The sequence below is a fragment of the Hypanus sabinus genome, chromosome 19, assembly GCF_030144855.1.
Source record: "Hypanus sabinus isolate sHypSab1 chromosome 19, sHypSab1.hap1, whole genome shotgun sequence".
NCBI classification, from domain to species: Eukaryota; Metazoa; Chordata; class Chondrichthyes; order Myliobatiformes; family Dasyatidae; genus Hypanus; species Hypanus sabinus.
Window position 1 is genome coordinate 74,068,110 of NC_082724.1, and position 24,602 is coordinate 74,092,711.

Here is a 24,602-nt window from a genome sequence, read left to right on the forward strand (position 1 = left end):
GTGCTTACTTAGTGAATGTTATCAAATTTCCATATTTGAAGCTCTACAGAGTTTCCTCTGTCAGTGCTGTTGTCTTGTCCCAGCACAAGGAAGTGGTCCCAAGGCCAGCTGGCAAAGGTGGAGTCAGAGCAGAGTTGGAAACCCATGGCAGGCAGCACTTGCGGAGATAGAATCCAAACTAAATGTCATCATAAAGCTGACATTTTCAAGTGGGTCTTGCTGTCTGAAAACCGTAACCATTTCTTGAATGTTATTTTGCTGGAAATACTGTATTTCCTGTTGACTTTCCCAAAGGCACGTCATGGTAAACATCGGTTAGAATAGGAATTGTGGGACTGAAGTGAATGAAGGTTATCACCCCTCCCCCTCACCTGCATGAGGAAATCTGTAGACGCATATAATGTTGTTCTGAATCACTAGCCTCTTATTTAGAGTTTCCACACACATGCCTGATTACACCCTGGTGCAGTACTCTGACCCAAAGCGTCAATAGTTTCTTCCCACCCCACTGATGTTGCTCAACCTGCTGACCTCCTCCAGTAGATTGTTTCTTGCGCCAGGTTCCTGTATCTGTAATCCCTTCTGTCTCAATTCTCCCACCACTCACTCACACCAGGGCTAATTTTTATAGTAACCAATTAATCTACTTGCTGGTACATATTTTTTGGTTTCGCCTCAGGTGTTTTTGGTTCCCCACACATCCCACAGTTACAGGAAGAGTTAGCACATGGTGCCTGGGTCACTGGAGCTGTAGGGCAAACCCACTATATTCAGCAGCACTCTGCTGACTACTTCAGGCGCAATCTCACCAGGACTCTGCAAGTGAGATAGATACCAGTCCAGGGGTTGTAGCACAGGTGTTCAAGCTGGTACACACAAAAAAAATTGTTGGCTCATGGCAGGTAGTGCTGCTCCTTGATTCTTTAAACCTGACCTATAATAAAAAGATACATGATTATCTTTACTGCCAGTGAAGCAACGTGAGAGCAGTGAAATGTTTTCACAGGAATCGTTTCATGTCAGCTTGGCACCAGCGAGATGGTTCAGAGTCAGCCGTGATATCTCTGACAGATGTCATGAAATTTGTGCAACACATAAAAATTAATACATTGCAATAAGAAATGTAGTGCAGTGCAAAAAGAGAACATAAATAGTGAGTGAGTGTTCCTGGATTCATTGTCCGTTCAGAAGTGTGATGGTGCAGGGGAAGAAACTGTTGAGTGTGTGTCCTCAGGCTCCTGTACCTGGTGGTAAGAACACTTGACACTGGACGATGCATTTTGAACTCTTCATCGAGCTGATGTACACATCAGGATTTGGATAGTAAATGGTTACAATAACAATTCTACTTCAAAAGGATTCAATTTTTCAGCTGTCTTTTTAATAGGTCACTCTTAATCATTTTGAACTGGTTTTTTAAAGTGCTTTATGCATTCCAATCTGTCCGTTACACTTTTATTAATAGTAAAACAATGAAAACACATAAACAAGTAACAAGCCTTATCCTTTATCCTTTTTTAAAAAAAAAGCCTCACAATTGTTGTTACTCATTCAGTAACCAACAATAATCTCTGCTCAAGATTACCATGGCATACAAGAAATTTTTTGGAAGATTGCTGCCTATTTGAGCAGGTACTCTTTTTAAAAAAAGTTTCCCATTCCTCTACATGTCCTCTTGCAATAATGGCAAAAATGCCATTGTCTCATTAGTTGGCTGCTGTACTTGAATGTTAACTTTAAATAATTTATGTACACAGATAGCTGGGAACACCATTCAGTCTTCAGTTGTTTTTAAAATCCCACACTATACCAGAGCTGCCTTACTGTCGTAGACAGTGGAAAGCTTGCAGATCAGGTCATTACCAAGAGCATTGAAGTAGATCAAAGTAAACCAATGACGGTGCAGAATGAAGTGTGGCAACTACAGAAAAAGTGCAGTGCAGGTAAACAGTAGTGAGATAGAATCCAATTTATTGTAGTAGGGAGCGATTTAATAATCAAGGTAGAAGCTGTCCATGAGCAAGGCGGTAAGTGCTTTTGGGCTTTTGTATCTTCTGCCTGAGGGGGAGGGAAGAGGAATGTCTTATGGGGTGGGGTTTTTGAGTATGTTCACTCCTTTGCTGAGGTGGCAAGAAGTATTGGCAGAGTCCAGAGAGGGTATGCTAGCTTCTGTGATGTGCTGAGCCGTGTCCACAATTCTCTGCAGCCACTTGCAGAGCGGTCGCCATACCAACTTTACAATGTTATATTCCATTTGCCATTCCCTTGCCCCTACATTTAGATCTATATTCTTCTGAGCATCTCTGCATCTTTCTTGCCACCCATACTATTGCCTGGTTTTGAACTGTTTTGGATTGTGAACAATTGATATCCTGGCACCTCACTGGTCACAACCTCTGAAACTGATAAAGGTCCATTTGTCTATGCAGTCGGCCCTCCTTATCCGCAGATTCCGCACGCGTAAATTCAACCAACAGCGAATCGCGAAAACCCATGTGCAGGCTTTTTTTCTTGTCATTATTCCCTAAACAATACAGTATAACCACCATTTTACATAGCATTTACATTGTAGTAGGTATTATAAGTAATCTAGAGATGATTTAAACTATACGGATGTGTGTGGGTTATCGTGGATCGGGATTGAAAAAAATCAGAAGTCCTCTTACTAAGTAAGTTGGAACAGGTACATCCATCGTTATTTAGCATCAGTTAGTCAAACGTTTGTCTTAGTATATAGTATATATTTTACCTTTCTATGTATATAAAACACTTAAGAATGCATGTTTCAGCTCCAGGCTCGGGAACAGAAGTTCTTGGGACTCGGGACAGATCGCTCCCCAGTGCGCTCTCCACCATGCCGGGTTGATGTGGAGGATCAAAAACCCAAAAATTAAACCACTGCGTTGCTTAGTGATAATTGTAGCTTTCATCGGGGCAGGGCCTTTCTCACATTATCCTTTAAAATTGTTCCGATCGTTGACCAACATAGCTTAATGCTTTTGCAATGACCGATGGCGTTTCACCTCTTTCCGATCGCTTTATTATTTCCACTTTATTTTCAATTGTGATCGTGATTATTTTCGTGAACAGAAACACTGCGGATTTAGAGCTCTGGCGCTGGGTCCTAATGTTCACCGCACTGATCAGGTTAAATAAGGTCTGGGGTTCTGCTGGGTCCTAAGGTCCACCGGATTGGCACAGGTTGAATAAGAGTCTTGAGCATCCGCAAATTTTGGTATCCGCGAGGGGTCCCGGAAACAATTCCCTGCAGGGATTTGTACTTCTGTTTTCTGTCTATGTCATTGTGTCCTATAATTTTGATTAATAGCCTCTTTTTTCTAAGGAATTCTGAAAGTACAAGTACACCCGAATCTTTATTCTGCTGGTTACAACTTGTTTATGAACTTCAACCAAATTGTCAAACTCCAATTTGGTCACAAGTTGATGTTAAGTTGCACAGAGCCAACAAAATTGCATTCCAATGATATGTGGCAGGTTGTATGCAGGGTTATTGGACAGGATCAGAATGATTCCAACTTTTAAAAATGAAGATCCCAAGAGCAGCACCAGCTCAGAGGACCAAACTGTCTTCTTTCACTATGGACATTTTGGGTGAGAAGATTCTAACTGGTTATATCACCATATGATAGGATGGGGAAAGTCTGCAGAGGGTAGAGACTCAGCTATCTCTCATAATGGCCATTAGCCCTCTCAGCATTGAGGGCACCTTCAAAAGGTGATGCTTCAAATGACCGTACCTTTTGTTAAGGACCCCTACCACCCAAGGCATGCTCTCTTCTCATTATTACCATCAATGAGGAGGTCCAGGAGCCCGAAAACACACATTTCAATGTTTTAGGAACAATGTCTTCCATTCTGCCACCAGATTTCTCAATGCATCACAACGTACAGCTGCTGCTGCAAAACAACAAACTTCATGACATATGTCAGTGATAATAATTCAGTGATTCTGAAAAGGTATTGAATGAATGAATGAAGTAAAGGGAAGTATAGCATACACAAAGTTTGGGAGGGGAACTCAGCCAGTTGAGCAGTATCTGTGGAGGAGAATAAGCAGTTATCATGCCTGAAACATTGACTGTTTATTCCTCCCATAGTTGCTGCCTGACCTGCTGAGTTCCTCCAGAACTTTGTGTTCCTCGAGATTTACAGTGTGTACACAATGTTTAAAGGGAAGAGTGTTATAGGGAAGTACAAGTTGGAATTGGTTAGTTACCCTTTTTGCAGAAATCTGACCATATTCAGAACAGATGTATAAAAGTTAATTGTTTCATCTAACATTGCTCTCAATGGACAGAAATGTTCCATACTTCTAACAGAAACAGCTGGATATTTCCTGTTTGTTACCCTCCCCATCCATTGTCCTTTGTGTTGTCTGACTTATTTCAACTCCTCTAACAAGAGTGGTCTATGCGGAAGACCGGGTGTAGATTGAAGTTTCTTGGAACTGCCGGCACATTGTGCATGAAGCAGCCTCTTGATGGGTTGCAGCGAGAGCCCTGCTAGGTCAACGCTGGAACCGAGGTTTGATGTGGACTCCAGGGAAACGGGCCCTGGATTCCACGTCCTCGGCCACATTAGTTGGGCTTGAGATTTTCCATCATCAGGCAATGGAAAGATTCGGGGAAAACAAGGTGATGTCATCTGCCCCTCCTTTGAAGGAATTACATGTTTCCTGCACCCTGCCTTGGTTGTACAGTTAAGTTGACATCCAGTATCAAGGTCATACAAGGCATGCAGCTTCCCTTGCGGATATGGGAGGTTCTGCAGAAAATCAGGCAACAGTACTTGGGTATCACATTCCATTCCCATAAGCCCTTCCAAGAGAAACATTGGATTGACCGCATGGCTACACACCAGTGTCTCTGAAATGACAGCCTTCGGCATTCTTTCACAGTTATGTCAAAGTTGTGTAGGTTGCTCCCTAATTATACTGTAGGATCAGCATCTGCCTAAAGATTGCAGCAATTCAGGAAGGGATGCTTGCTCCTTTTTCTCAAAACAGGTTTTAAATGTCACCTCTACAGCACCACCCAGGAAGAAATATAATTATTGTGCAAAGTTGTGTCTGATATGAATTGAGGCTAAACTGTATCAGGTTTACAAATTAATTAAATGATGTTCCAGCTCATATTATTGCCATATTGAAGAATTCTGCAGATAAGCATGGGAGGCAGCGAGACACGGTGTATCTCAGCAGCATTGTCTGGTACCTGGGTTTTTCAGAAGCGATTCTTGAAGTACAATTTTTCTAGTAGAGGCGTTGGATTGGGTTTCAGCGAACTCTAGATCTTTCCCTATTGTCAGGAATACAAGGGGATTATTACCTTGTTTATTGGCTTCTTTTAAACTTGAGGCTTGCTGTTTCTAGTATTTTCCTGTAGTATAGGAAACATATTACTTATGTTTCTAGTATTTTCATAATCTTGTAGACCTGTAGTATAGGCATAGGTAGGGTGGATAGTCAGTACCTGTTTCCCAGGGCACCAATAGCAAACACCAGAGGGCATATGTACAAAATTAAGGGAGGGAAGTTTAGGGGAGACATCAGGGGTAAGTTTTTTACACAGGGGGTTGTGAGTGCCTGGAATGACTTGCCAGGGATGGTGGTGGAGGCTAAAATATTAGGGGTATTTAAGAGCCTCTTGGACAGGCACATGGATGAAAGGAAAATGGAGGGTTATGGGGTAGTGTGGGTTTAGTACTCTTTTTTAACGATTATATGGATCAGCACAACATGAAGGGCTGAAGGGCCTGTATTGTGCTGTAGTGTTCTATAGTTCTATGGTTCTAAAAGCTGGATGAACTCAGCAGGTTGGGCAGCATCCGTTGAAATGAGCTGACTGCGACCCTTCGTCAGGACTGAAGAAGGAGGGGGCAGGGGCCCTATAAAGAAGGTGGGGGGGGGGGGGAGGGTGGAAGGTCCCAGGTAAACAAACCAATCAGAGGAAAGATCAAGGGGTGGGGGAGGGGATGCAGGGAGGGGATAGGCAGGAGAGGTGAAGAAGGAATCTAAGGGGAAAGCACTATGGGTAGTAGAACAAGGCAGAATCATGAGAGAGGTGATAGGCAGCTGGAAGAGGAGGCAGAGTGAAAGTGGGATGGTGGAAGGGAGAGGGAGGGAATTACCGGAAGTTGGAAAATTCGATGTTCATACCAAGGGGCTGGAGACTACCCAGACGGTATATGAGGTGTTGCTCCTTCAGCCTGAGTTTGGTCTCATCATGGCAGTAGAGGAGGCCATGTATGGACATATCCGAATGGGAATGTGAGGGAGAGTTGAAGTGGGTGGCAACCAGGAGATCCTGTCTGTTGTGGCAGACGGAACGAAGGTGCTCGATGAAGCAGTCCCCCAATCTGCGTCGCGTCTCGCCGATGTAGAGGAGGCTGCACCGGGAGCACCAGATGCAATAGATGACCCCAACAGACTCACAAGTGAAGTGTTACCTCACCTGGAAGGACTGTTTGGGCCCCTGAATGGTGGTAAGAGAGGAGGTGTAGGGACAGGTGTAGAACTTAAGCTTGCAGGGATAAGTACCAGGTGGGAGGTCTGTGGAGGGGGACACAATGTGAAAGGAGCTATACAAATTTTTTGGTTATTTTTTTACTGGCTCTATCTAAACCTTTTATTACTGAAAATATCTCTACTTGGTCTCTTCTATTGCATGGGAAAACAAGCTTGACGTTGGATGTCATAACCTCCAACAGGATCCCACCACCAGGCACATCTTTCCCTCTCCACCCCTCACCCCCAATTTCTGCTTTTCATAGCAATCGCTCCCTATGTGACTCCCTTGTCCATTCATCCTTCCCCACTGACCACCCTCCTGGCACTTATCCTTTCAAGTGAACAAGTGCTATACCTGCCCCTACATCTCCTCCCTCATTACTATCCAGGGTCCTAAACAGTCCTTCCAAGTGAGGTGACACTTCACCTGTGAGTCTGTTGAGGTCATGTACTGTTGCACATCAGTGAAACCTGACATAGATTGGGAGTCCGCCAGAACAAGTGGGACCTCTTAGTGGCCACCCATGTTAATTCCACTTCCCATTCCCATTCCGACATGTCCATCCACGGCCTCCTCCACTGTCATGATGAGGCCACACTTAGGCTGGAGGAACAACACCTTATATTCTGTTTGGTTAGCCTCCAACCTGATGGCATGAACATCAATTTCTCAAACTTCCGGTAATGCCCCTCAAACCCTCCCCACCTTCTCCATTTCCCATCCCCTTTTCCCTCTCTCATCTCATCTCACTGCCCCCCTCTGGTGCTCCTCCCCCCTTTTCTTTCTTCCACCGTCTTCTGTCTCTTTCACCAATCAACTTCCCAGCTCTTTACTTCATCCCTCCCCCTCCAGGTTTCACCTGTCACCTGGTGGTTCTCTCTCTCCTCCCCACCCCCCACCTTTAAATCTGCTCCCCAGTTCTTTTTCTCCAGTCCTGCCAAAGGAGTTCGGCCGGAACTTTTTCCATAGTCTGGTCTGCTGAGTTCCTCCAGCATTTTGTGGGTGGTTGCAAAAATTTTTGCTCTTGTGTCTGTCAGACTCTCTTTCAGAAATTAACTTACCTCTTCATTCCTGCCTTTCTGTCTATATTCTTCCATTCCATACACAATAATTTCAATGGGAATAATTCTTTTCTGGCTGCTGAGCATTTAAGGGTATTCTGATTGCCGTGGGGATGTATATGCTGGCATTCTATCGAATCCTGTGAACCCAGGATGTGAACAAATTGAGCTCCCACCTGGGAGGAGATCCATAACAGCGAGCAAATCCATCCAGCAGGTATCCAAAATGCTCGATCGTGTGTACCAGCTACATACAACTCGGGCTTCCTAATCTGGGGAGGACCCATAATTTATGTTTCTCTACTTTTGTGCTCAAATTCCCTTTAATGAAAGACAACCATGCCCTACTGTATTAACAGGTGGCACGGTAGAGTAGTGGTTAGCGTAACCATTTACAGTGCTGGAGATCAGATGGTCGGTTCAATCCCACCACTGTGTTTGTACATTCTCCCGAGGGGAGGGGAGTTGTGAGCATGCTGTGTTGGTGCAGGAAGAATGGCAGAACTTGTGTACAGCTGCCATCATGTCATCTAGCCGTGTTGGTCATAGACACAAACGGCACATTTCACTCTGTTTTGAAGTTCATGCGACAAAGAATGCTAATTTTGATGTAATCTTTAAGAGTGAATTGTGTATAAAGCTACCCAGGTCCCATAGAATCAGTGGTGTTATAAGGGTTATGTTACTGGACTGCATGCTTGACTGCTGGGACATTTATCTGGACGGTTAAGCTTGATTCTTACTGCGACAGCCCAGAAGTTCAAATGTCAGCAATTAGAGGCCGTTTGTCCAAATATTTCCATGCAAGCCCTCAAAATAATCCCATCTCCTCACCCCCCACCCCACTGATGTGTTCTTTCTCACAATCCCATCATCTCCCCACTTGCCTACATTGGGAGTAAGTTCATGGCCAGACTTTGGGATTAGATTGAACCTGGAGCTGTATCTCTGAAAACAAAAATTCAAAGTAGGACCAGTATTGGGGGAGACGGGAGTGGAGACGTCCATCATCTTCTCAGTCATCAGAAACCATTGACGCTTCAGAACATGTGCTGTGGCAGGCCACTGAAAAGAATTGCTTCATAAATTGCCATTAGTACTTGTACGGTGATTTTCTATTAAACAATCTAACATGGACTGATACTTCGTGATTTGGAAGCTAGTGATTGGGTGTGTGACAGACCTGATTCTGAATCATTGTAACAGGTCAGGGGAAGACAAGTAGATGATGGTCTCCGTGAGGAGTGATTTTATGTATTTTCTGGTATGTGGATGTCTAGAAAAATAGAACATATGATGTATTGCTGTGGCCTTCCAACATCTGCAGGACCTCTTATGTTTATGATAATTGTTCACGTTACCTGGCCCTCATCAACACCATTCATTACAATACTGTGGAGATATGGCTACCATATGCAGTGATTTTAATGCATTTTCTGACATATGGGCAAAATTGACTTATGGACATCTAGAAAAATGGATCACATGATGTACCTCTAAATAATATAAAATAACCTGGGAATAGACTGTAATTTGTCAATAATTGTTGACTGCTCGAATCACTAATACATCTTCTGCAGTAGAGTGGAAGTAAAGGTGAGAGTGAACTGCAGCATTGGTTTGTGGTGCATCATGTCAAGGGATGAATGGAAATGCATGGGTAGTGATCCTGTGAACTGCTACACGTAGGTCTATCTTTAGCTTCAGTTTAGACATGTGACTGACTGCTTTTGAGATTGTGTGATACTTCAGCTTATTGTACAGTCATAGTTACTGATAGGACTGCAGAAACATAGAAAACCTACATGTCCCTAGCTTAGAAATTACTAGGCTTGCCTAAATCCCTCTATTTTACTAAGCTCCGTGTACCTATCAAAAAGCCTCTTTTAAGTTTTTAAAATGTTTTTACAGTTGGCCTTCCTTATCCGCGAGGGATTGGTTCCAGGACCCCTCGCGGATACCAAAAAACACGGATGCTCAAGTCCCTTATTCAACCTGTCTCAATATGGTGGACCTTAGACCCAGCGGAACCCCAGACCTTATTTAACCTGTCTCAGTGCGGTGGACATTAGGACCTGGTGGTTGAGCTCTGAATCCGCAGTGTTTCTGTTCATGAAAATAATCACAATCACGATTGAAAATAAAGTGGAAATAATAAAGCGATCGGAAAGAGGTGAAACACCATCACTCATTGGAAAAGCATTAGGCTACAGTCGGTCAACGATCGGAACAATTTTAAAGGATAAAGTGAGAAAGGCCCTGCCCCAAAAGCTACAATTATTACTAAGCAACACAGTGGTTTAATTATTGGCTTTTTGATCCTCCACATCAACCCGGCACAGATGGAGAACGTGCTTGGAAGTGGTCTGTCACTGGATCGAACTCGGGAACTTCCCGAGCCTGGTGCTGAAACATACGTTCTTAGCATAGAAAGGTAAAATATATACTATATACTAAGACAAACGTTTGACAAACTGATGCTAAATAATACCGGATGTACCTGTTCCGACTTACTCAGTAAGAGAACTTCCGATTTTTTTTCAATCCAGATCCATGCACATCCTCCCATATACTTTATATCATCTCTAGATTACTTATAATACCTAATACAATGTAAATGCTATGTAAAATAGTTGTTATACTGCATTGTATAGGGAATAATGACAAGAAAACAAGTCTCTACATGCTTGAACAACTAGTGCTGGAAGAGCATTTCCGGGTTTTCGCAGTTCACGGTTGGTTGAATTCGAGCATGTGGAACTCGTGGATAAGGAGGGCTGACCGTATTTACTTGGAGATACAGTGCAAAACAGGTCCTACCAGCCGACGAGCTGCACTACCCAGCAACCCACCTATTTAACACTAGACCAATCACAGGACAATTTACAATGACAAGTCAATCTACTAACCACTGCATCACATGCCTACAGGGAGAATGTACAAACTGCTTACGGATGGCAGCAGAATTGAACTCTGAACTCCACCGTGAACTTTAACAGCGCCTTGCCAACTGCTACGCTACCGTGGCACTCCTATTTGAAGTTCTATCGTAAAGTTGTAAAATAAATTGTAAAATCAAAACTTGGAGCATTTGCCATGATGAGTTGCAGCTGTGGACTTGATGTTGTCTTTTAACTAGAGGTGTTTGCGGGCAATAGTTTTGGCTGGTAGATTCCTGATGGCTCTGGGACATACTAACTGAAATTTAGAAGAGTGAGTAGAGGGGATCTCATTGAGACATACAGAATATTGGAGTGTGTGGAGTGGATGTGGCGAGGATGTTTCCAATATAGAATAGTCTGGGACCAGAGGGCACAGCCTCCCAATAGAAGGGTGGTCCTTTAGAACAGAGCTTTAGTCAGAGGGTAGTGAATCTGCAAAGTTCCTTGTCATAGATGGATGTGGAACCAAGTACAGTAATTGGAATATTTAAAGTTTTCGATCAGTAATGACATCAAAAGTTATGGGGAAATGGCAGGATTATGGGATTGTGAGGGATAATAAGTTAGTCACAATTGAATGGCAGAACAAACCTGATAGGCTGAATAGCCAAACTCTGCTCCTATGCCTTTTGGGTCTTGTGGCTTGACAAATCAAGGGGAGTTGTGCAAAGATTTCAAGTGTGACTGTGTCACATTAGTATAATTTGAGTGTTCTGCAGTTTTGCTCTTTAAGCATGGAGAAGAAAGAATATACAGGCGGATAAAGCCTTTGTCCTCCTTGAAGAGGTTGGGAGGGAGAACTCTGACCAGCTGTGACAAGTGCAGTAAAAGCTTTTACACCACAGCTTGAGCAAGGCTTGGCTCACTTCAGAGTCTGGTTTTTCAAGATAAGAAACTATAGCAAGTTATTAATTTGTAGATGAAGCCACTGGTATTGAAGGCGGCCCTCCTTCCACAACCATCACCACAAATATTAAATGAGGTTCATCAGCTATGACTTTACATAGTCCATCTGATGTACTGATTATTTGTACCTTGTCCAGTGATTCGGTCCTTAATTAAGGAATTGTTGACAAGGCTAATAGGTAGATAATGTTAAACACAAGAGATTCTGCAGATGTTGGAAATCCAGAGCAACACACACAAAATGCTGGAGGAACTCAGCAGGTCAGGCAGCATCAATGGAAATGAAGAAACTGGCTTGGGCCGAGACTGTTCATCAGGACTGAAGGCACAACCTCAGAATAACAGAATGTCTTTTTAGACCAGGTATGAGAAGGAATTTCTTTTGTCAGGAGGCGGTGAATCTATGGAATTTATTACCACAGATGGCTGCAGAGGCCAAAACATTGGTTTATGTTTAAAGCAGAGGTTGATAGGTTGTTGAATAGTAAGGGTGCCAAAGTTTACAATGAGAAGGCTGGAGAATGGGGTTGAGATGGACATTAAATCAGAGGTAATGCAGTGGTGGAGCAGATTTGCTATGCCAAATGGCCTAATTCTGCTCCTATGTCTCGTTCTTATGGTCTATTCCTGCGTGTGTTTGTTATTGGTTTAACGTCAGTAACACCCTGTTCAAGGTGATTTTTTGGGCAATTAGATCTTTTGGTCCTGAGGGATGTAAACAAATTCAGATTCAATTTTTGTTTTGGAATTTACCTCAATGATATTCTACTATTTTATCCATGAAGCTACTTTTCCCAGTTTCTGTCACAGCAATTTTTAAATCTACAATCTTGTAGCTATTTTGTGGCAAATACGAGGATATCTGCAGATGCTGGAAATTCAAGCAACACACACAAAATGCTGGTGGAATACAGCAGACCAGGCAGCATCTGTAGGGAGAAGCAGTGTCGACGTTTCGGGCCAAGACCCTTCGTCAGGACAGGTCTCGGCCGGAAAGGTCGACAGCGCTTCTCCCTATAGATGCTGCCTGGCCTGCTGCATTCCACCAGCATTTTGTGTGTGTAGATATTTTGTGCTCAATCATTTTAAACATTGCATTGAACATGTAATGGTTATAATGTGTGTACAGTTAGGCTATCAAATAAATACAGTTTATTATTCATGCTCATTTCAAAGTGGACTTCCACTTTGCTTGGCAAGAAAACACACACATGTGCGTGTTTTTACACGGAGTGCTGGTGGTGGAGTATCACAGGAGGGGTGTGAGAGAGGTGGCAGAGAAGGAGTGTCCGTGGGGTGGTGGTGGTGGAGCATCACAGGAGGGGTGTGAGAGAGGTGGCAGAGAAGGAGTGCCCGTGGGGTGGTGAGGGTGGAGCATCACAGGAGGGGTGTGAGAGAGGTGGCAGAGAAGGAGTGTCCGTGGGGTGGTGAGGGTGGAGCATCACAGGAGGGGTGTGAGAGAGGTGGCAGAGAAGGAGTGCCCGTGGGGTGGTGGTGGTGGAGCATCACAGGAGGGGTGTGAGAGAGGTGGCAGAGAAGGAGTGCCCGTGGGGTGGTAAGGGTGGAGCATCACAGGAGGGGTGTGAGAGAGGTGGCAGAGAAGGAGTGCCCGTGGGGTGGTAAGGGTGGAGCATCACAGGAGGGGTATGAGAGAGGTGGCAGAGAAGGAGTGTCCGTGGGGTGGGGGTGGAGCATCACAGGAGGGGTGTGAGAGAGGTGGCAGAGAAGGAGTGCCCGTGGGGTGGTGGGGGTGGAGCATCACAGGAGGGGTATGAGAGAGGTGGCAGAGAAGGAGTGTCCGTGGGGTGGTGAGGGTGGAGCATCACAGGAGGGGTGTGAGAGGGGTGGCAGAGAAGGAGTGTCCGTGGGGTGGTGGTGGTGGAGCATCACAGGAGGGGTGTGAGAGAGGTGGCAGAGAAGGAGTGTCCGTGGGGTGGTAAGGGTGGAGCATCACAGGAGGGGTGTGAGAGGGGTGGCAGAGAAGGAGTGTCAGTGGGGTGGTGGTGGTGGAGCATCACAGGAGGGGTGTGAGAGAGGTGGCAGAGAAGGAGTGCCCGTGGGGTGATGGGGGTGGTGCAGGAGCAGACAAGGCAAGGTCATTTGATTCCAAGCAATTGATTTATTGATAATTACAGAATGTCACTGTTCCCTCCCCTCCCCTCCCCATCCCCTTTTCTCAGTCAGGATACCCTTCTCCCTGCCCCCTTCCCCCCCTCTGTCCTCAATAGAGACCCATATCAGAATCAGGTTTATCATCATTCGTGTATCATGACCTTTTTTTGTGGCAGCAGCACATTGCAATACATGAAATTACTACAGTACTGTACAATTCTCTTGCCTGCTCTGTAATTAAGCATTCTACCATTTCATATTACTATCAGGGAGTGTTATTCCCAGCTACATATATGATCAAGGAGCCATCAGCCAATTAAAGGCAACCTAACTACCTTTCTTTTCTCCTTACCATCGTTTGCTTCATGATACTTTCAGTCACATTGTATGCTTTCTCATGAATGCCTTGCAGTAGTTTATCACCTGCAGGGAATTGTAGTGCAGGCCATCCGGAGTTATTACTGTGCCCAGATAAAAGCAGAATTCTTTGAAGGCTGGAACTCTTTGATCTGTGCACTATTTGAAGTGCATGGCCTGCCTGGGGAATAGCTACAACGCAGTGATATCTATGCCTCAAATGTTTGTATCCTTACACTCGTCCATTCTACATTGCCAATCCAATCAGCTGCTTCCTCAGGTTTGGCCAGTTTCTTTGTCAGCCAAATGCTGGCAGTGATGAGGAAGTAAAAGCTAGTCTGCTCTAAAGTCCCGTTCCTCAAGTTGATGGAGCTGGTATGTGTTCTCTTTGATTTGATATCTTGTTTCTAATACCATTCCTCTGGGACTGTGTTAGTTGTTTATTCTCCTGTACTTTGCTTTGTGATTTTAAAACTCACTTTGTATATTAAATTTGCTCCACCATGAAAGCAAATGCATAGAGAGAAGAAAATAATTACAGGAGAATCAATGCACTAAGGCAACCATATACTTAGCTTGCTCAATGTCTGTAAACAATTGCTCCTACTTTATTTTAAGTAATTACAGATTGTGTAGATTGTTCTTCAAGACCATTGTGGAACATTATATAAAAAATCTTATTGTTCCCCAAGGGGGTTTCTAGGCTGAATATTTCTTCCTTTGTGTGCTTTAATCTCCTTCAGAATCATTTGAATTTATTTTTTCATGTTCCTTCATCAACTAGTTTGCATTGCTAATGCATTTGTAGGTGAGAATTTAAAACTGGTAATGCTTCATTATTGTGGTGTAGCAGTTAGCATAATGCCATAACGGCACTAGCAATCACTGGTTGGGATTCAATTCGTGCTGCTGTCCTTAAGTACATTTGCCCCATGACTGGGTTCACCTGGGTGCTTTGCGTTCCTCCCTTATTCCAAAGATGTACAGTTAGGATTGGTAATTTATGGGCATCCTATGCTGGCACGTGAAGCGTAGCAGCACTTGCCCAGCACAATCCCCACTGATTTAATTTGACACACAAATGATACAGTTTCAAGAAAAGGTTTGTGAACCCTTTGCAATTACTTGGTTTTCTACATTAATGTGATCTGATCTTTATCAAAGCCACAATAGTAGACAAACACAATCTGCCTAAACTAATGACACACAAACAATTTTACTTTTAATGTCTTTATTGAATACATTGCTTAATCATTCATAGTCCAGGCTGGGAATAAGTACATGTTCTGTTTTGGATCATAGTGATGTTGCATCATCCAACTTCTATTAAGCAAGGTGACGGACTGCTGACCTGACATTCTCCTGTAAAATACCTTGGTATGATTTTGAATTAATTGTTCACTCAATGATTGCAAGCTGCCAGGCCCTGAGGCAGCAAAGCAGCCTTAAACCATGATGCTCATTCCACCATGCTTCACAGTTGGGATGAGGTGTTGGTGTTTGGTGTGCAGTGCCCTTCTTCCTCCAAACATTGCAACGTGCATTTCTGCCAAAAAGTTCAACATTTGTCTCACCTGCCCACAGAACATTGTCGCGGAAGTGTGGAACGTCCAGGTGGTGCTTTGAGACGTGCAGCAATGTTTGTTTTGGGAAGCAGTGGTCCCCTCCATGAACACCATTCTCGTTCAGTGTTTTTCCTTTAGTGGACATGTGAACAGAGACTTTAGCAAGTTCTTGAGATTTCTGCAGGTCCTTTGCTGTTACCCTTGGGTTCTTTTACACCACCGTCAACATTGCACGTTGTGATCTTTGCAGGATGCCCACTCCTAGGGAGAGTTTCAACAGTACTGAGTTTCCTCCATTTGTAGACAATTTCTCTGACTGTGGACTGAGGAACACACAGGTCTTTCAAGGTGCTTTTGTAGCCTTTTGCAGCTTCAGGCTTCTCTACAATTCTTCTACTAAGGTCCTCTAAAATGTTTTGATTGAGGCATGGCGCACATAAACATATCTTTCTTGAGAAAAGCAGGCTCTGTCAGTAACTTGACTTTGTGTCTTTTTTTATAGGGCAGTGCACCTCTACAACCCAGACCTCCAATCACATCTCACTGATTGGAACACCTGACCCAAATAGCTTTTGTAGAAGAGATTATTCCAGATGTTGTTTTTGAACACAGACTGATTGTTTAAATGGTATACTGTACTCAGTATTGACGAGAAGAAATACAGTTCATTTGTTATTAGTTTAGGCAGATTGTGTTTGTCTATTATTGTGACTTAGAAGAAGATCAGATTACATTTTTATGAGTAATTAACGTAGCAGATCGGGTAATTGCAAAGGGTTCTCAAGTTTTTTCTTGCAACTGGATTTCACTCTTATGTTTTGGCATGCATGTGGCCAATAAAGCTAATTTTTATGTTTATTTGTTTGAGGCAAATCAAGGTCTTCCTGTGGAGAGCACAGGGTTTTACTTTCTCAACCTTTAATCGTTCGTGTTATTCCCCCTTTTATCACAGTCCAAATGTCATTAGACTTGTTGTCGTTTGGGACTCTGGTGTCACTTTCCCTGAAATTATCTCTTACCCCCCGATGAGATGAATAAAATGATGCTCCGGAAACCAAGGAGCAAACTTAATTGGATGCCATGTTGTTGTGGCATTGGCCTTGAGCTGGCTTCACAACATTTTTGAAAAACCTCTTGGTGCTTGTGCTTGGATGGAGCCAAGTTATCCACAGAGACGTTCACAGTGTCTCTGGTCAAAGGTCATTAAGGCCCTCTGTTGGTCGGGGTCTACCTTGATTGTTAATAAGCAAGCCTGGGCAGTCCAATATGGAGATCAAGCTGTTGTCTGTGCAGCACTCTACATGGCTGATGAATGGCCAGAGACCATTTTAGCACAATGGCATCACAGGAGTTGCCAGTCAGAACTGAACTCACTGTAGGACTGCCTTAGGGACTCCAGCTCTGGAGTTTTGCTTTGGGTTTTCACCCAAAGCCTTTCTCATGAATGAGTATAGCCAAAAACCAGTGGTCGTGTGAGATCAGGGTTTTCCTTCTAGATGAGCTGCTAACCACTTCTGACAAGCCCTATCTGCCCGAAGTAACTGTTTTAAGGTATCAGTAACCTGCTTTTGCCCCTTCTTCTGTCAGTGGAAGTGGTTCTGCCAGGCTTAGTAGCTAAGCCACACATGAAGGCCAGGAGTTAGACTTGGTTGTCAGAGGCCGTTTGAAATGCATGTCATTGGGAGCATTTAATAGCTAGTGGGAGTTTATCCCCACTACACCCCCTCCCCCTCCCCCAGCTATAACAATCTTAAGGAATCATGAGAGCATAAAAGCTAAATAGCTTTTAACATGAAAAGCTAAAAGCTAAAGTGGCTACCATTGTGGTGTACATTCAGCAGTTCAGATGCATTGCAAGGAGTTTCACTGACGTGCGTCCAAACAAAGATGATACCTGGCTACGTAAGGAGAGATCAGAGGAGAGAGAAGTGAAGAAAGAGTGGGAGGGATTTCCAGAGATTTTGGTTTTAACTGTTTGAAGCAGCTGACTACAAAGGTTGAAAGTGCCCATTCAGATGTGCAAAGGTTGATGGTATTAAAGAATATAAACGCCAGTATAAAAATTTCAAAATGAGAAGCTGCCGGATGTGTGGCCCGTGTTGGTTGAGAAAAGGCAGAAGGATGATGGCTGAGTGGAACTTGGTACAGCAGTGTTCTGAGCAACCTCTGAATTACAGAGCTAGGCTGTAGCTAGGAATGCTTTGGAATATCGAGTCTGAAGCTGATGAGATCCTTGAAAAAGAATAGATAAACTGAGTCAGAGATAGAGCTGTGTAATGTTCTGGTGAGCAACCCATCTAGAAATGAAAAGAGCTTATTAATTGAAGACACGAGAGACTGTAGACACTAAATCTGAAGTCCTAAGGTAGGGTCTCGATCTGAACATCCTACAGAAAGTAGTGGATATGGCCCAGTCCATCGCAGGTAAAGCCCTCCCACCTTTGAGCATATCTACACAGAGTGTTGTCTCCAGAAAACAGCATCAATTATCAGGAACTCCCACCACCCAGAGTATGTTCTCCTCCTGTACCACCATCAGCAAGGTGGGACAGGAGCCTCCCGACTCACATCACCAGGTTCAGGAACAGTTATTACCGCTCAACCATCAAGCTCTTGAACCAAAGGGGATAACTTCATTCAACATCACTTGTCCTATCACTGAAATATTCCCACAACCTTTGGACTCTCTTTCAAGACTCTTCATCTCATGTTCATGTTATTTAATATTTAATTATTTATTATTTTTTAAAATTTTTGTATTTAAAGCTTTTCTTGCACACTGGTTAGTGCAGTCTTTCATTAACTCTATTATTCTATTATGAATTTATTGAGTATACTACAAGAAAATGAATCCAGGGTTGTCTATGGTCACATAGATGTAGTTTGATAACTTTGACCATCCCTTTGCCTCTACAGATGCCGCTTGACCCACAGTGATTTGCTCTTTTTGGATTCCAGCTTGTTTATTGCCATTCTTATGGATCCAAGGCAATATAAAAAGCAGAATAAATAGAAATATAAAAGTAATCCTGTAAAGCACAATGTACAAGTAACTGTTTGTGTGGCCATAAACCCATATGATGACCTGGTATCCATAGACTGCTTCTATGTACATAATGTAAGACTGGGTGAAGTGACAAAGTGATTCTTGGCAAGAGGTAACAATCCAACACTGTTTTGTGTGTTGCCTAATAAATAGTCTGTTTGTATTTTGCAACCCAGTTCCTGTGTAGGGTTTGTTTGGAAATAGGCAGAGGCCATTCTGCCCTGTGAATCTGTATGTTCTTCAAGTAGTTCTGTATCATAACTCCATATATACAGGAAGTATCCCCCTGGAGAAGGGCCAGTAACATCGTGACACCCACCATGCACCCGGACTGTCCCTCCCACTCCCATCAGGGAGGAGGCCATCAAACTCAAAAACATATACGTTCCTCAAGCCGTAAGGCTGATCAACAGGTCCACCCACTAACCCACCCCTCCATACCCCAAACACCACTACTTTATCATTTCCTGTCAGTCACCTTGTGTACAGACACTCCTGTGCCTAGTGTCACTTTATGGACATACAATCAATCTATGTCTATAAGCTATCTTATGTATTTATATTTATTGTGTTCTTTATCTTTTGTGTTTTTTCGCACTACATTAGAGCTATAGTAATTATTTTGCTTTCCTTTACACCAGCGTACCGGAAATGACATTAAACAGTCTTGATTTCTTGATCTTGAATGGATCCTGGAGCAGATCTCAGCTCATGCAGTTTTGAATCTCTGTGGACGTAACCCCAGTAGTTCCCTGACTGAAGTTTTTTTTGTGGAAGTTCGTCTTTTCATTAGCTAAGCTTTAATTTCAAAGCATTTTTTGTGATTAAATTTAGCCCATTATCAAGGGATAGCTTCTTTCCTTACAGCTACTTAATTATCTTAAAGATTGAAGATTTCACTCCATACTGATGGCTTAGAAGCCTCTTGAATGCAATTTATAACCCTTCATCGTTAAAAGTAAATTTATTATCAAAGTGTGTATATGTCACCGTATGCTACCCTTGTGGGCATTTGCAGTGAAACAAAGAAGTTCAATAGAAAAACGGCACACAGAGAAGCAAATAAAGTATAAAAGAAGACAATTTATGTTCAACTATGCTTTCAACGGTAAGATAGGCCAGGCTTGGTTTTGACTTCAATAAACGCTTAAATTATTAACCAAAGAATCCAGCCAATTAAAGTTCTCTCTCCAGATATTTTGTCGGGAGTTTTTGTTGGACCCACCCAGGAGTTGAATACGTCTCTGTTAGGACTCCTGACAAAGTCATTCACACTGGTCCCACTGAGGGTGAATGAACAAATGCCCGGTGTGTGAGTGAAAGCCAGCTTCGGGCCAAGTCTGCTGGGCGGTTGTGTAAGTCCAGGGTTCTGACAAATATTTGGTCAGGTGTGTGGATTACTTGTAGATGGGCTCTCTTGGGCTGTTACTTGATTTTCTGCTTTCCTTGAAAGAGGATGGTCAATGAGGAACTCCTTGTTGGTTCAGATGCTATAAAGTTCAAGTGGGCCATGAATTCTTCTGAAAGAAGAATTTACAATTTTTGGTATAGTTCAAAGGATGTGGGTGTCTCTGGCAAGGCCCATATTTATGGACCATCCCTAATTTCCCTGCGAACTGTCCCACTTTGTAGAGGCTAGTCAGGTCAACATATCCCTGTCAGGATAAGGGCAACAGATAACCTTTTCTGAACTTAAAGGTTTTTACTGAATCCAGCATATCACTTTAAATTTATCTCAGTCCTGGAATTTAAATTTCCCAGCTGCCTTATTGGGATTTGAACTCACTGCAAAGCTGGAAGGTTCTGGGTCAATAATCCAGACTACTCCAGTGCAAAACTGGTTACTGAATGACTACAGCACTGCACGTATTTAAGTTTGAAGCTGGTTGACCTCTTGTCCTTGCACCTGTTCCTGCTTGGTTCATTTGTATATTGAGATCGAGGATGGCACAGGTTCTTCTGCCCTTTGAGCTGTGTTGTTGCTGGAGGTTTGGCCAGTGTAGTAGCCTGTGGCTGACACTCGAACAAGCTGACTCAGTTTGTACGGAGAAGACTGGACTGTTGATCCAGAATTATTCTAGCTGTGCATTGAGTTACATAAAATAAGTGGCACATGTGTGACTAACCTACTTTTATTTATTTGGAGATACAGCCCATCAAGTCTGTGCTTCCTGGTTATACCTGTATGACCAATTAACCTACCAATCCCCGTTTTGGGAATGTGGGAAGAAGCTGGAGAATCGGGAGGACCCCATGCAGTCACAGGGTGAAAATACAAACTCCTTACAGACATCAGCAGAATTCAACCCGGGTTGGTAGCTCTGTAACTGCGTTACACTAACCGCTATGCAACTGTGCCAACTATTTCAACAATAATTGACAACGTGACTCAGTGACCACTCTATCAGATCCACCTGTGTACTACTTGTTCATGCAGATATCTAATCAGTCAATCACGTAGCCATAACGCAAAGCATAAAAACATGTGGACGTGGTCAAGAGGTTCAGCTGTTGCTTAGACCAAAATTCAGAATGGGGGGAAATATGATCCAAGTGACTTTGACAGTGGAATAATTGGTGCTTTGAGTATCTCAGAAACTGCTGAACTCCTGGGATTCTCATGCACAACGCTCCCTAGAGTTTACAGAGAATGGTGTGAGAAACAAAAATGTCCCACCAACAAGTTTGCAAATTCATCAAAGGTTTCTCCCCATGGTTTTCCACACAGCTTTTCAACTCTTTTCATGCCCAGTCTTTTGTTTAGCGTGGTGGTGGCGGTGGAGCGCTGTCATTGAGACAACCATGCTGCTGACCATTTCAGCGAGAGGCCTGCTTCAAAGCCAGGCTGGGTTTGACCTCTGCTCTTCCTTTCAGCCATTGGTCCATTTCAAGCCAGGCTGGGTTTGACCTCTGCTCTTTCTTGCAGCCCATTGGTCCATTTCAAGGACATCAATGTCAAAAAGAATTGAAGTGGGCTGATTTACACAGTCGATGAGATCACTGAATTATTTAAAAGATTAGTTTTATTTGTCACATGTACGTCGAAACAGCGAACTGTAAGGTGAAAACCATTGTTTACATCAATGACCAACAGAGTCTGAGAATTTATTGAGTGTAGCCCACATGTATTGCTGCATTTCCAGCACCAGCATTGCGTGCCCACAACTCACTAACCCTAACCTGCCCGTCTTTTGAAATGTGGGAGGAAATCAGAACAGCCTTGTGGTCATGGGGGGATATGTGCGAACTCGGGAATTGAACGCAGATCTTACAACTTGCGTTTAAATAGTATGCTAACCAGTGTGCTGCAGTGCCACCACTTTATAAAACTTCCTTTCATGGACTTGTTTATGTTGAAGTTAGTGGTAAGGTTTAATCTTGCTGGTTTGAAGTTAGATCCTCTGCCCAGGATTTTAGAAACATAGAAAACCGACAGCACAATACAGGCCCTTTGGCCTACAAAGTTGTTCCGAACACATCCCTACCTCAGAAATTACTAGGTTTACCTATAGCCCTCTATTTTTCTAAGCTCCATGTACCTATCCAAAAGCCTCTTAAGAGACCCTATCATATCTGCCTCCACCTCCGTTGCCAGCAGTCCACTCCACGCACTCAGCACTCTCTGAGTAAAAAACTTACCCCTGACATCTCCTCTGTACCTACTAACCAGCACCTTAAACCTGTACCCTCTTGAGGCAACCATTTCAGCTTAGCTGTCCTCTTTTCCATGATCACCCCTTTTCAATTTGATCTTATAAAACTCAGGGCCAAAGGGCTAATTTGATGTAAAGCCAGCACAAGATGCACTGGGTCAATTTGTAATCAAAGGAGCAAGAAAGAACTCTGGTGAAGTCCCACTGACTTGAAACTTTGCCCTCTTGTATAGATGAGTGGTTGAATTTTAAGGGAGGGTGTTGATAGGATTGTGGAAAGAGCTGTTCGGCACAGACTCAGCAGCTCAAAGGGCACGTTTCTGTGCTGTATTTCACAATGATTCTATGCCTGTTAACTTCGAGAGAGCAGCCTGCCCTTCTGTTTTATTTCAGATTTAGGGCATCTGCAGTATTTTCCTTTGAGTTTTTTAAAATAACGATTTGTGTTTTGGCTCTGATGATCCAGCAGAAGTCCATAACATTGTATTTTCTTGTTTACAGATCTATGTGTGTGGGGACAGCACTAAAGACAGGGCCGGCAGTGCAGGGGTAATGCAGCTGTCCGGAAGCCTGGAAGAGACAAATGGTAAGCAGCCTTTCCTTTCTAGGGATAAAAGCAGAAATTAATGGAGAGTGGTTTATCATCAAGGCCTGAAATTCATTTTCTTGTGAACATTCAAAGTAAATGCAAGAAACATAATAGAATCAAAGAATACCCAATAGGACAATCAATCAATGTGCAAAAGACAATGAAGTGTTAAAATACAAAGATAAAAAACTAACAATAATAATAAATAAGCAATAAAAATTGCGAACATGAGATGAAGAGTCCTTCAAAGTGATTCAGGTGGATTGGGGATGACAGGTTAATGACTCTGACCTCTTCTCCCAGAGCCTCATGATCAGCCCATCACCTCTCTCTTGTTCCCTGTCTCCTTCCCCAATTCCACTATCCCCTCCTATTAGATTCCTTCTTCAACACTTTGTCTCTCCCACCTCTCCCCTCCCAGCTTCTTTCATCATCTTTCTGCACCCACCCCACCTCACCCACCTTTCCCCTCAATGTCCAGGTCAGGATAACTTGGGGCAATTGTAGTCGAGTGAGACTGTTGGAGGCCCTTCTCCTTACAACTTGACTGGGGTGGCTGTGGCAGCGTGTAATCAGGGCAAATGAGTGAGGCTCTGTAGGGAAACTTTGCTTTAAAAGAGTCTTCCTAAAAGAAGCCGGGGGTGGGGGGTGGGTGTCACAGTATTGTACCAGATAGCACAATGTTATTCCAGCTCGGGGTGCAGAATGCAGAGTTCAGTGAGGAGTTTGTATGTCCTTCATGTTCCCTCCCACAGTCCAAAGGTCATACCTGTTAATTATTTAATTGTCTTTGTAAATTGTCCTGAGATTAAATCATTGGGTTGCTGGGCAGTATGGCTGAAAGGGCCTATTCTGCACTGTGCCTCAAAATGCGTGCCATGGCGATATCCAGAGTCGAATAGAGTCAGCATCCCAGCAGAACAGTTCATATTTCCCACTTGTTTTCACACACTATAATTGTTCACTGTCATTACTCTGTTTACTGCTCATTGCGGTAGGGTACAGCAGTGCAGCAGTGTAGTGGCTAACATAACATGAGTGATCGGGGTTTAATTCCCACTACTGCCTGTAAGGAGTTTTTGTGTTCTCCCCATGACCGTGTGGGTTTCTTGTGGGCATTGCAGTTTTCTTCAACATTCAGATGAGGCATGGCACAGTAACTTGTGGACGTGAATATGTTGGCACTGGAAGCATGGAGGGTCTTGCGGGCTGCTGCCAGCACATTCTTAGTTTACGTTGGTCGTGACACGGATGACACGTTTCATGGTATGCTTTGACAAGGCTGATCTGACATTGGCCCTAGTGTCTGTACTAAGCTGAATTCCTTTTCTGAGACCCACTTCATATGTCTCTTGCCATTTGTCTGCGTGCTTTTAAACATCATCTGTCCTGCCATTTTCTGCCCCATGTTATGTCCTCTGAATTTGCCCCATCCCCTTTAACAAGCCAGTTACGTCCCTGGGAAACACCTTTGATTGTTTCTCTGTATCATTTGTTGAAGCACAGAGACCTGCTCGAAACTCCACAGGGACTCTTGGGTTTCCCGGCAGGCACTTGACACACCCTTTGGCACATTACAATCTGGGGACGCACTACAATCCTTCCCATTGGCACAGATGTGGTCCCAGATTGCACCAAATTCCAGAGATGCTGGCGTCCAACGAAGCACGTGGTTTTCTGGATCTCTTCATGATGTCAAACCACATCCTGTTCCGTGTCAGGGCGAAATGTATTTCAGCAGGAAGATTCACACATATAGTTTGTACATAAGATTATATAACCTGCGGCCACACTCCAACAGTTGTGTTTTATAGGATTGCTTTTATATTTATATTTTTTGT

General features: G+C 43.5%; 1 protein-coding gene across 8 annotated transcripts in view; it reads left to right on the forward strand.

Moving 5' to 3' along the window:
• Positions 1-24,602, forward strand: part of plxnb1b (plexin b1b) — a 411,056-nt gene that overhangs the window by 159,985 nt on the left and 226,469 nt on the right. For 7 of the 8 annotated variants that reach the window (XM_059944759.1, XM_059944755.1, XM_059944751.1 and 4 more), the window contains exon 2: positions 22,674-22,758. The gene's annotated coding sequence lies outside the window, so the exon portion shown is untranslated. Of the gene's footprint in view, positions 1-20,671; positions 20,831-22,673; positions 22,759-24,602 lie in introns of all 8 variants that reach the window. The other variant, XM_059944752.1, reaches the window with a different exon arrangement.